Source organism: Muntiacus reevesi, chromosome 1, assembly GCF_963930625.1.
Source record: "Muntiacus reevesi chromosome 1, mMunRee1.1, whole genome shotgun sequence".
NCBI classification, from domain to species: domain Eukaryota; kingdom Metazoa; phylum Chordata; class Mammalia; order Artiodactyla; family Cervidae; genus Muntiacus; species Muntiacus reevesi.
The window spans coordinates 115,673,980-115,687,823 of NC_089249.1; the positions used below are offsets into that span (position 1 = coordinate 115,673,980).

The 13,844-nt window shown below is 39.6% G+C and overlaps 1 protein-coding gene across 1 annotated transcript in view; it reads left to right on the forward strand.

Annotated features, from left to right (window-relative positions):
- Window positions 1-9,227: 9,227 nt before the first annotated feature.
- Window positions 9,228-13,844, forward strand: part of LOC136149315 (guanylate-binding protein 6-like) — a 41,050-nt gene continuing 36,433 nt past the window's right edge. The window contains 1 exon segment of the mRNA XM_065909507.1: window positions 9,228-9,406. The gene's annotated coding sequence lies outside the window, so the exon portion shown is untranslated.

A 13,844-nucleotide genomic window follows, 5' to 3' on the forward strand; every position in this document is an offset into this window, starting at 1 on the left:
ACTGCCCAAGGCAATCTACAGATTCAATACAATCCCTATCAAGTGACCAATGGCATTTTTCACAGAAATAGAACTAAAATATCTTAAAGTTGGGAAGGAGACACAAAATTAGTAAAGAGAAATCTATTGTACTCAATACACTAAAAATGAGCCACCAGAAAGAGAAATTAAGGAAACAATCCCATTTACCATTCCATCAAAAACAATAAACAACATAGGGATAATCTTACCTAAGAAAAGTTTTGCACTCAATATGCCAGAAAATTTGGAAAACTCAACAGTGGCCACAGGACTGGAAAAGGTCAGTTTTCATTCCAATCCCAAAGAAAGGAAATGCCAAAGAATGCTCAAACTACCACATAATTGCACTCATCTCACATGCTAGTAAAGTAATGCTCAGAATTCTCCAAGCCAGGCTTCAACAGTACGTGAACTGTGACCTTCCAGATGTTCAAGCTGGATTTAGAAAAGGCAGATGAACCAGAGATCAAATTGCCAACATCTGCTGGATCATTGAAAAAGCAAGAGAGTTTCAGAAATACATCTATTTCTGCTTTATTGACTATGCCAAAGCCTTTGACTCTGTAGATCACAACAAACTGTGGAAAATTCTGAAAGAGATGGGAATACCAGACCACCTGACCTGCCTCTTGGGAAACCTGTATGCAGGTCAGGAAGTAACAGTTAGAACTGGACATGGAACAACAGACTGTTTCCAAATAGGAAAAGGGGTACGTCAAGGCTGTATATTGTCACCCTGGTTATTTAACTTATATGCAGAGTACATCATGAGAAACGCTGGCCTGGAAGAAGCACAAGCTGGAATCAAGATTGACAGGAAAAATATCAGTAACCTCAGATATGCAGATGACACCACCCTTATGGCAGAAAGTGAAGAACAAAAGAGCCTCTTGATGAAAGTGAAAGAGGAGAGTGAAAAAGTTGGCTTAAAACTCAACATTCAGAAAACTAAGACCATGGCATCTGGTCCCATCACTTCATGGGAGATGGAAGGGGAAACAGTGACAGACTTGATTTTGGGGGGTTCCAAAATCACTGCAGAAGGTGACTGAAGCCATGAAATTAAAAGATGCTTGCTCCTTGGAAGAAAAGCTATGCCCAACCTAGACAGCATATTAAAAAGCAGAGACATTACTTGGCTGACAAAGGTCTGTCTAGTCAAGGTTACGGTTTTTCCAGTAGTTATGTATGGATGTGAGAGTTGGATTGTAAAGAAAGCTGAGCATTGAAGAATTGATGCTTTTGAACTGTGGTGTTGGAGAAGACTCTTGAGAGTCCCTTGGACAGCAAGGATATCCAACCAGTCCATCCTAAAGGAAATCAGTCCTGAATATTCATTGGAAGGACTGATGCTGAAGCTGAAACTCCAATACTTTGGCCACCTGATGCAAAGAACTGGCTCTTTTAAAAGACCCTGATGCTGGGAAAGATTGAAGGCGGGAGGAGAAGGGCACGACAGAGGATAAGATGGTTGGATGGCATCACTGACTCAGTGGACATGAGTTTGAGTAAACTCCAGGAGTTAGTGATGGACAGGGAGGCCTAGCGTGCTGTAGTCCATGGGGTCGCAAAGAGCTGGATATGACTGAGCAACTGAACTGACTGAACTGAAGGAGACAAAAGACATGTATACAAAATAGCAGTATTTTTCACACATCTAGAAGAAGAATTTTTCAGTGCATATGTAAACAAAAGACCCCCAAAATCGAGTTGGGGAGGAAGACTGAGGGTGGGATTGTGAACTTGAGTGTGAAGGAAGTGATGTTGTTACACCCACCTCATCTCATGTCTTGCCTCAAAGAATAAAAGGAAAAGAAAGAAAATTTAACAATTAACCTCTCCAGAAAAGGTCATGTGATTTAGACTTGATTTCCTCTCCTTTTGGGGCTTCCATGATAGTTCAGTTGGTAAAGAGTCTGCTAGCAATGTGGGAGACCCTGTTCTATTCCTCGATTGGAAAGATCTGCTAGAAAAGGGATAGGCTACCCGCTCCAGTATTCTTGGGTTTCCCTTGTGGTTCAGCTGGTAAAGAATCTGCCTGCAATGTGGGAGACATGGGTTCAATCCCTGGGTTGGGAAGATCTCCTGGAGAAGGAAAAGGCTGCCCACTCCAGTATTCTAGCCTGGAGAATTCCATGGACTATATATACCATGGGATCACAAAGAGTTGGACACAACTGAGCAACTTTCATGTCACTTTCTTTCTTCTCTTTTTATCAACTCAACCCATAACAGGATGGGTGTAACATCCTGTTCCATTTTCTATTTCAAAAGAGAGGCGTTTTCTCAAAACCAAACACAGGAAGGGCTCAGGAAAAAAGCAAGGACAGCTGAGAAATTGTTTCCTGGCTGCAGAATACAGACAAAGTATGTACACTTCTAAAATTTACTTATAAGCATTTTTTTGTTGACTAGAAAGAGCAAGTAATCCCCCAGCACAGTGCCCACACTTTGGGAGGGGAGGCAGGAGGGCATGGAGAGAGTGAAGGATGAACAATCTGCAGGGAGCTTTCCTCCTGCTGCTCAGTATCTTGGTTTGGACCTGAGGCATCTGCAAGGCAATAGCCTCTGCACCGTGTCCTGGATGGATGATCCTCCTCCAGCATCCATCCAAGAGTGCAGAAAGGAGCCCACCGTGGAATAAGGAAGTGTGCATCCTAACTCTTCTGAGGTAAGGGGGCTGAAGTCCTTCCTAGGAATGCATGACCCAATACCTACCTCTTCACAGAGGCACTGATTGGGGCTGTTTCCCCTGCCCCTACCTCCCCGACTCTGACTGCGTCCTGACTGTACCTTGCTGGGCATTGAAAAAAGCAGAGAGAGTGCAAGTCCCATAATATACAGATTATGTAAACTCTGAGAGACAAACAAGGTTATTTTTCTATTAAAAATACTTAAAAATCCAGGGAGGAAGGATGGGAAGAAGGGCTAGTTAAGGATTTGGGGATCGACATGTACTCACTGCAATATTTAAAATGAATAGAAAGTGTTCTAATTTCATTCTTTTACAAGTGGCTGACCAGTTTTCCCACTACTTGTAAAAGAAAGAAACTAGAACACTTTCTAACACCATACACAAAAATAAACTCAAAATGGATTAAAGATCTAAACCTAAGACCAGAAACAACTCTTAGAGGGAAACATAGGTAAAAAACTCTCCTACATAAACCACAGAAGGATCCTCTATGAACCACCTCCCAGAATTTCGGAAATAAAAGCAAAAATAAACAAACAGAACCTAATTAAACTTAAAAGCTTCTGCACAACAAAGGAAACTATAAGAAAGGTGAAAAGACACCCTTCAGAATGGGAGAAAGTAATAACAAATGAAGCAATGGACAAAGGATTAATCTCAAAAATATACAAGCAACTCCTGCAGCTCAATTCCAGAAAAATAAAAGACCCAATCAAAAAATGGGCCAAAGAACTAAACAGACATTTCTCCAAAGAAGACATACAGATGGCTAACAAACACATGAAAAGATGTTCAATATCACCCATTATCAGAGAAATGCAAATCAAAACCACAATGAGGTACCATTGCACGCCAGTCAGAATGGCTGCTATCCAAAAGTCTACAAGCAATAAATGCTGGAGAGGGTGTGGAGAAAGGGGAACCCTCTTACACTGTTGGTGGGAATGCAAACTAGTACAGCCACTATGGAGAACAGTGTGGAGATTCCTTAAAAAACTGGAAATAGAACTGCCATATGACCCAGCAAACCCGCTGCTGGGCATACACACCAAGGAAACCAGAATTGAAAGAGACACATGCACCCCAATGTTCATCACAGCACTGTTTATAATAGCCAGGATATGGAAGCAACCTAGATGCCCATCAGCAGACAAGTGGATAAGGAAGCTGTGGTACATATACACAATGGAATATTACTCAACCATTAAAAAGAATACATTTGAATCAGTTCTAATGAGGTGGATGAAACTAGAACCTACTATACAGAGTGAATTATGTCAGAAAGAAAAACACCAATACAGTATACTAACACATATATATGGAATTTAGAAAGATGGTAATGATAACCCTGTATGCAAGACAGCAAAAGAGACACAGGTGTATTAAACAGTCTTTCAGACTCTGTGGGAGAGGGTGAGGGCAGGATGATATGGGAGAATGGCATTGAAACATGTAAAATATCATATGTGAAATGAATTGCCAGTCCAGGTTTGATGAATGATACAGGGTGCTCGGGGCTGGTGCACTGGGATGACCCAGAGGGATGGAATGGGGAGCAAGGTGGGAGTGGGGTTCAGGATGGGGAATACATGAACACCCATGGTGGATTCAAGTCAATGTATGGCAAAATCAATACAATATTGTAAAGTAAAATTAATTAATTAATAACAAGAAATAAAAATAAAGTGGATCATCAATGAGGTCCTACTGTATAGCACATGAAACTCTCCTTAACATTACAAGGCAGCCTAGATGGAATGGAAGTTTGTGGAAGAATATGTATGATAGAGCTCCCTTGCTGTCCACCTGAATCTATCACAAAGTTGTTAATCAGCTATACTCCAATATAAAATAAAAGGTTTAAAAAATATTTAATATTCCACATATTATGAAACTGTATTATATGGAATAATTTAATTTTAGTCTAAACCAACTATAAATAATAGCTTTAAGGTCTAATTGTGTTGGTTTATCATGCATTGTTTTTAATACCTTGCCCATATAAGAACTGCCTCATAATAACTTTTGGTATTTCCTGAAAATACAAGGATTAGAGTACTTTTAACCATCACTTCAGATAACTCTCCTGAACACTAGCCTTTGGAAAACATTAGTCATCTGCTGTGTAGTAACATTATTTCATTCTACTTGGTTAGTTTTAAAGTGAAAAGTTTCTTGGTTTGGGTACCTCAGTCTACTTTGAATTTTAAAAAATACATTGCAAACTCATGAACTCTTATACAAAACTTTATCAGTATTTAATCTCAGAAAGAAAGTCTACAATTTCTCTTGCTTATAACTGCTCACCTTAAAAATTAAACAGTTATTTTTCAAGTAAAAGTGGATTTATTCAGGAATAGCAGGGGAATTGTAATTTGGGAGTAGCAAGCTACAGGAAAGCCATGGGCAAATCTCACAAAGAAAGAAGAAAATTATTTTATTGAGAAAAGGAAGGAGTTGGGAAAGATTATTTTGAAAACAAGTCCATTAGTAAAAAGTAAGAGGTCAGGGTGATGACCTATCCTTGTTGGCTGAATTGTTGGGGGAGACAATTCTTCTAGGAGATGCAGTGTACATCTTTTCCTGTTGGGGACTGTCATTGATGACTCCCTTGTTGAAGATTTTTTCCTTGGGGTCTATAATTGACAGTTTTCCTTATAACGTACCTCTAGTCATACTGTATGAGAGCACTTCTTTCTGGCATGCTGACTCCATTTGAGTGAAGTTTCCCTTTATTAAGTTTCACATAACACAGAAGTAAAAGGTCATTTTGTTCTCCCATCTCTGCTCCCAATCTACTATAGGAAGAAAAAAAAAGATACATTTTAGACAGGAATTCTGCTGAAAAAATTTGTGTGTGTTTTTTTTTTAAAGGTTTTAGATGCTTCGATTATTTACAACTTACAGGAAGCACTAACAGATTATTACATTTTCTAACATGTTCACCGTTAAAACAGTACATTAATGCAGGAAATTTTCTTAAACTTTTCTGAGAGCCTATATGTTAGCAGCTGTACAGCAATGAATCAGGTAGGAATTATTCTTTTTCCTACAACATTGATAGAAAATGGAGGCTTCCAGAGTTAAGTTCCTTTTACAAGGTCATAACAGCAAACAAGTCACATGAACCCTCTGATTTGAACCCTGGCAGCCCAACTCCAGAACTTGTACTTGGACTTGGCAGGGCAGCTCTGAGCTCCTCCAGCCTGACTCTCCCCCATCACTGTCCTCCCTCTCAGCTATTACCACTGGATCTCCCCAGCCTGCTCATCTTCCTCTTGGGCTGTGTCCTCCCACTTTCTTGCAACCAGGGAGGGAAGTGTCACTGTTTCAGGCCAGAGTCAATCTTCTACTTTCATTCAGAAATTATCTTCCCTCTCTTCAGAGGACTCAATTGTAAAGCAATACTTATATAGGATTTACTATGAACCAGCATAATGTTAAGAATATTGTAAGTACTATGAGATATTTAATTCTCCTAATGACCCTAACAACAGACTGATTTTTACTTTTAGCATCACCAGTTTATAGCAGAAAAACATGAAGCACAGAGAAATTAATCTTCCCAGCTGTCACATGGTTAATAAAGTATGGGAACGTGTGCATGCTGCTTAACATGGTCTGTGAGAGAAAAAATGGGACTGTCAAAGCCCTCTGAGTGCTGTTTGTCTCTTGAGATCATGACACACATGATCATTGTGACAAAACCATTTTAAGTAGAGCCTGGCCCAAATGTTATACTCTGACATACCTAGGCAGATCTTAAAACACCCTGGTTGCTTGTATCTCTTCCCTATCAGCTTAAGTAATAAGAAAAGTCTTATAATTTCAGTTAATAAATTAATTCTTACACGCACAAATTTGAGTAGCCACATTAAAGTTCTATCCTTTGTGTTTGAGAGAGAGCTGCATTCTTTAACTCAATTTCTTTTCCCACACTCGCTCTTCCAGCTTGTTCCATATCCCACTGATTCCCTGCATCCATCTATCCTCATCAAATCATTGATTACATTCATTTTCCATACTTGGCACGGTCTTTCCTGGCTACTGACTACATAAATTCAACCCCCAGTGCTCTATAGGCCATTCCTTGATCATTTCCTTCTGATCTCTTACCATCCCCTAATATACATACATGTGTTTTGTTTGGGGTGAGGGGGCTTCCCTTGTAACTCGGTGGTAAAGAATCTGCCTGCCAAGCAGTAAACGTGGATTTGAACCCTAGGTCAGGAAGTTTCCCCTGGAGAACGAAATGGCAACCCGCTCCAGTATTCTTGCCTGGAAATCCAGTAGATGGAAAAACCATGCAGGTTACTGTACACGGGGTTAGACAAGACTTAGAAACAAAACAACAACAACAGCAATTTTGTTTTTACTTTATTATCTGTCTCCTCCAGAATAGAGCTCCATGACACTGGGATTTGTCTCCATTTTGTTCACAGCTTGCTTCTGAGCCCCTAGAACTGTGTCCAGCACATGGTAGGTTCTCAATAAATATTTGTGCAATTACTGAGTGACCAAATCATTCAGAATTCCAGAAATGGTGTCTGGTCATAACTCATCTGCTTCATGTCCCATCTGCTTCTAATACACCCTAAATGCTTGTATTCTCAAGGCTTCATCATCAGCACTTTGTATTCTCATTCTATTCACTGCATGCCTCCCATGGACAGGTTGCTTTAGGGTTCATTAAGGACCCATGAGGTAATGTATATAATTTACTTGTATAGGCCTTAGGACACTAGGCTGAATACTTACCTTTTAGAGTCATACAAAGAACAGAGAATTGATATACAGGTTCCACAAGCAGAAGCCTGATGTGCACCATGAGAAAGGACTTCCGGATCTTGTGTTTTACTGAGTTGTTCTTCTGGGTTACAGTTTCCAGTGGCATCTGGGTCCATCATAATGGACCTCATGTGTCTGGTGGAAAACCGGAACAATCAGCTGCCAGTAAATCCCAGAGCACTGAAGATTCTTGAGCAGATATCTCAGCCTGTGGTGGTGATGGCCATTGCAGGGCTCTATCGGATGGGGAAGTCCTACCTGATGAACTGCCTGGCAGGACAGAACCATGGTGAGTGTTGTTCAAGACCCTTTACTTGGAAGCAGTGATAATACAGTCTGCTGATCATCCTCCTCTAGGGTCATGTTAAGGAAGAGCCTAACTCCCTACTGAAGAAAACTTCTAATTCTCACCACCAAATTTACAACTTCAAACCCATCCCTCCACAATGTTAACTCTTTTATCCAGTAATCAAAAATTCCCAACCTCATCCAAACATCTACTTCATTCGTCCTAATCCTATCCACTGCCATCTGCTCAGGAGCAATCTTCAACAATCATTCCCTTCCCTTCTCCTTCACCACGTTTGCCCTAAACCACAGGGTCATTTCAGATAGCACACAAATGTTGTCCAACATGTTCTGTTTTTTGAAAAGGATAGAAGGAAGTACAGATAGATGAATCTCTGTAAAGCCCATATCTCAATGGGGCTACCACCCATCTTTTTTTGCTTCAGTTAATTTGCTTATTTCCAAACTTTGGTAAATTATACCTTCTTTTTTCTCTTTTTCCTACTATCAACTATACACATACAGAATGGTACATAAAATATACATATATAAATACTGTAAAATTGATAAACATAATGTAATCATCTGTCTAATCACTACTCAGATCAAGAAATAATACTTCAACACCCCAAATCCCAAGTTTTGCCCTCATACCTTCATTAGACTTCACCAGTGTTGTTGATTCCAGCTTGTGCTTCCTCCAGCCCAGCGTTTCTCATGATGTACTCTGCATATAAGTTAAATAACCAGGGTGACAATATACAGCCTTGATGTACTCCTTTTCCTTTTTGGAACCAGTCTGCTGTTCCATGTCCAGTTAAGTACAACACCTTAAAGGATACAGAAAAGAATGGAAGGAATCTGAATCAACCCCTAACCTCCAAATCTGGATCCACACTAGTAAAAGAAAAGAGGAAAACTCTAACAAAATAATAGTGAAGCTCAAGAGGGAGGGGATATACATGTAATTAGGGCTGATTTGTGTTATTGAGCAGCAGAAACCAACACAACAGTGTAAAGCAATTATTCTCCAATTTAAAAAAAATAGTGAATATGTCTGGGCTATAAAATTGAGGATTTTATATACACACCTATTTATTTTGCTAATGAAAAAAAAAGGTCACTGAGTTAAAAACACTTTTTAAAAAGGAAAGAGAAAGGGAAAAATGAAACATTTTTCAAGTGAAGAAAAATTAATAAACCCCCTCTCTCACAAAACACCCCTGAGAGACAGGCTGTTGAACTCTCATCCCACCATTACTTGCACCTCCTTCAAACCACTATGGAGGAGGGACAAAGTTGTGCTTACCCAGCCAGGCCTGGACGAACACATTTCTCCCTGTCTTTCCTGGAATTCATCCAGATTCCTGCCTCCATTAAAAAAAAAAATTCCCTTTTGATTTTGGTTTCGTTTCTCATAATTCCCACCACAACCTGGATGGCTTTTAATAACCAGCTGGCCCTCAGCGTCTTCTTTTTTTTTTTTTTCCCCCAGCTTCTGAGTAACAGAAGTTGGAAAAACCTAGTAACAGTAGGCTTCCTGAGGAGCTAGAAGGAGGAAGAGCCCTAGGGGCGAACCAGAGCAACTGACTTGACCCCCGGCTGCAACTCCAGGTAAGTCTGCTCCTAAACTTGACCTTCCAAGCACACTTCGGTTAAATAACAATAAATGCCCCAGCGCAGACCCCACACTGGGGGAGGAGAGGAGCAGATGGAGCGCGGGGCCGGTGGGTGGCGACCGGCCGGGCGCATTGTTTGGGCAGCTTCGAGTCTCCTTTTGGATCCGGGGCTGCTTCCGAGCTTATCGCCCGGATGCGCCGATGCTCCTGGAGCATCTAAGCAGCGCTGCAGCAAAAAGCAGGAGAGCAGGTACGTCTTCTGAGGAATGGAAGCTGAAGACCCAAACTCACCCTTACTCCCCAGCCCGCCCTTCGCAGAGGCGATGGGTGCGGTGTCTTCTCCCAGCCCCCTCTTGCCCTCCTCAGACACATCCTGAGTGCACCCCGCTAGGCAGTGGCCAAACCAAAAAATGGTCTTAAACATAGAGTCAATTTAAATCCTAAAAGATGGACCTGGGATTATTTTTGTTTTAATGTTTGATACTCTGAATACATACTGAACTGTTTTCTTTGGAATAATTCTATCTTACTCTTACTGAAAAAAAAACTATTAATAATAACTGCAAGATCTAATCGTGTTTCTTTATCATGCATTGTTTTTAATGAGTGACACATACATTAACAGCCTCAGAATAACTTCTGGTACTTGCTGAAAATCCCCAGTGTGGTGTATTTTTGACTATCAGATAATTCTTAACAGTCACCTTTGGAAACTTGCTGGTCATCTTCTGCCTTCTATTAGCACTGTTCTTTTCTATTTGTTTCGTTTCTTTTTTATGACTTTTTGTTGTTTTATATTTATTTGTTTATTTATTAAGCCATGCCATGCAGCACCTGGCGGCGGGGGGCGGAGGGAGGGGGTTGATCTTAGTTCCTGGACCAGGGATCTAACCCCTGTCTCTTGCATTAAAGCATGGAGTCTTAACAATTGGACTGCTGGGAAAGTCCCTTCAAGTGCTTAGTTTTGAAGGTAAAAGCTTGTTGGTTTTGGTCCCTCAGTATACTTTGAGCTAAAATACAAAATCTTTGTAGACTCATTGACTTACACAAAGCTTTATCAATATTTGGTCTAAGATATACTCTGCAATTTCTCTTGCTTATAGCTATTCACCTTAAAAATAAAAGTTATTTTACAAGCCAAAGTGAATTTATTCAGGAATAGTAGAGTTATTGCAATTTGGGACAAGCGAGCTATTTTAAAAAAGCCATAAGGAAGTCCAGCAAAGAAAAAGAACATTATAGAGAAAAGTAAGGGTCTGGGAAGGTTGGTTTGGAAAGAAAAGTCAGAGTTCAAGGGTGATGACCAGTTCTATTGACTGAGTTGCTGGGGTAGTCAATTCTTGTAGGAGATGCAATGTACACCTTTTCCTCTTGTGGGTTGTCATTGGTAATTCTTTCCCTGTTTGGGTCCTTTAATGGTCCAGGACCTGGCAGTCCTGAGTTGACAATAAGAAAGTGAAAGAGAGAGCCGGAGGGAGGGAGAGAGAGAGAAAGAAAGAAAGAAAAAGAAAGAAAGAAAGAAAGACATGGGGACCCAAGCTCTGATGGAGCAAAGGTGCTTTAATGATTTTTCTGTGACTATATATAGGCTGTGGTACAAGAAGTTTCTTACGACAATGATAAAGATCAGAAAACTAAACGTACAGTAATCATTACCAAGGGAACAAAGGATAATAATGGTCACAAGGTCAGGAGACAATTCACATCTCAAGAAAGGGGGTGAGACTAAGCAGTTCTGTCATAAAAAGAATGTTTACTAAAGGAGACCCAAGCCTGTCTCACATTATGACCTCAGTCCTGAGAGCTACTAGCAGTTCTACTCGCTTCTAGCAGAAGCGGATAAGGAACAGAGGATTTATGAGAAACAGCATGTAGGAATCCTCCCGTCAAACATTCCCTGACAATTCCCCCTTATTTATTTATAATATTTGTAAAAAGAGTTCTGACTATAAGAGTTTGTTTAGTTTTAACAATCTTTGCATGAAGGTAATGGTAGATGACAAATATAATTGTCAAGACAATCATTAAAATTACCGTTCCAGACCCAACACTGTGAGTAATGCTTTGAAACCATCTGCGTGGGTCTAAGCCCAGATAACTGATCAGCTAGTTGTTCAGCTAAAGTTTCCACATTAGTGGAAGAGGGCAGATTATTAGAAAAAGTTTCAAATATTTCTTTTTATAATAATTGTACACTCAGAGAGGCATTATCATGGATGTTTTGTAAATGAAATTTGATTTGTTCCCAGTTGTAAGCATTATTATTGAATTGAACAGGAGTAACACAAAATTGAGTAGAATTCCAATCACATTTTAGTATCACCTGTTTTTGTACATCTAACAATTGATCTCCAACCCATTTGATGGCTGTTTTTAGTTCCTGTATTTCATCTTGAATAGCCTCATCTATTTGAGTCTGAGTGGCCCACATAGTATGAGCATCTTTAGTCCAATTTTGAATAAAATTATGTTTGAATTGAGGTTTTTAAAGCAACACCAGTGACAGCAGCAGTGGTGCAAATAGCTATTAATCCCAAAATGCTAAAAATCAGCCATCCAATGAATAGTTTAGATCGCTGGAGCAATTTAGTAAGTAACCAGGAAGCAAGTCCAGCCAGGGACCTTCTTCCCAGGGCCACTGGAGATTTATTGGTAACCATATATTATGTCGAGATCAAAGAATCAAAGGGGAGTCATTTCTCAAGGAAATAGAGGAGTTAAGACAAGTATATAATTTACAATTTATGCAAGTTGCAGAACGTAAAGTCTTATTGAATTGTAAATTTCCTATAGCTACAACAGAAGGAAGTGGAACATAGGCTTGTGTAAAATATGATTGATTATAGTGAAAGAAATAATTGCTATAGCTACAACTGGTCCCTGTGAAATGTGCAGTCCAAGTCCCAAGTTCTTCAGTGTTTGCAGCAAGTTTCCAGATGTCCCATTGTTTTGGCCCAATCTGTTTATTAAGGATGATTCGAGGACGAGGAGGGGCTATTCCACCGTCAAGCCAGCCAAGAAGTCCTCTGTTTTGGTTGGTAATGCTCTATTGTAGTATTAGTAACCTTCCATGCTACTTGAGAAACATAATCACACATAGTGCTGTTAATATTATCTGAGTAGTTAGATAACCGCATAACATGGGGTCCCCAATCAACAACTGTATGATTAGCCATAAACATTAATTTTCCTGATTTGGCCTGACATTTGTCCCAATTAACAGGAATATATTTAAAGTTCTTATTAGTAAACCCTTTGCATAGTGTTCTTTGTTCTTTCTTTAATTCTTTCCCTAAAGTTTCAGTAGTATAAACATGATTCACGGACAAAGAAAGGGCAGTAAATAATCCAAGCAGCATCTGAAAGTCCTCTTCTGGAGCCAGGGAGAAAGCCCACGTTTGTTGACTAATGTTTATGCATAATTCTGTTGGGCCCATACATAAATGAAGGATTTCATAACCTAGAAAGATATTAATTAGTTTTTCTTTAGGATGAGAGGGCCCCTCCAAGTTCCAAGGAGGGGGTATGTGTGTTGAGTCATTAGTGGATATGATTGGTCTTATATTTGTCCATTTTATAACCTACAATAAAAAGGGGGATTAAGTATATAAGCCCAATAAGTGTGATCAATTAAGTCAGCCTGAGTGGTGGAAGCAAAAGCAAGCAAAGCAAGCATAGTGAAGAAAAATATTTTCAGGATTCCGAGGCATTCCCTGTTGAGAAATCAGATTTTCAGTTTGATTAGTAAGGGTTTTCATCTGTCCCCAAGGAGGGAGATCATAATGTCGGTGATGTAGAGTGCGGTGTTTTTTGGAAATTTTTAAAGTCGCCATGGCTTGTATTAGAATTCTCTCCCCCTGGGGTTTTTGTTGTTTTGTCTCTAGTCTGAATGCTGGGGGCCCCCTTAGGTTGAATCTTCTGAAGAGGAAGTCATGTGAGTTCGTTGGATCCATCTGGAGAAATAGAAGCATACCCTTTTCCCTGTAAAATTAGTTTCTTAGATTTCCATTGATTAGTTAACCCATCTTGATATCAAATGGGCAAAGGAAGGGAGGTGTCCTTTAATGTTTCAAAATGTTTTTCTACTTTTGTCAAAATATCTCCTTGCAGTAAGTTTAAAAAATTTAAAACAAATAAGGCTATATTAACAATAGTTATAGAAAGAAAGGAAAGCGATAATGATGAAAATATACCCAGGAAATATTTCAATATAAAAGAAAAAAAAATCATCTAGAAATCTGTTTGGGACTGGTACTTGGCTGTGGTTTTGAATTAATGGGTTGATTTTCTCTTCATTCAGTACATACATTTTTCCTGATATAAGAAATGGGATCTGACTGTGTTTTAAGTGGTTTGTGTTATTTGGGGCAAAGGATTAGGAGCAAACATTCAAACATTTTTTCCTAAGTGAAATTATTGAAAAGCTGATGCAG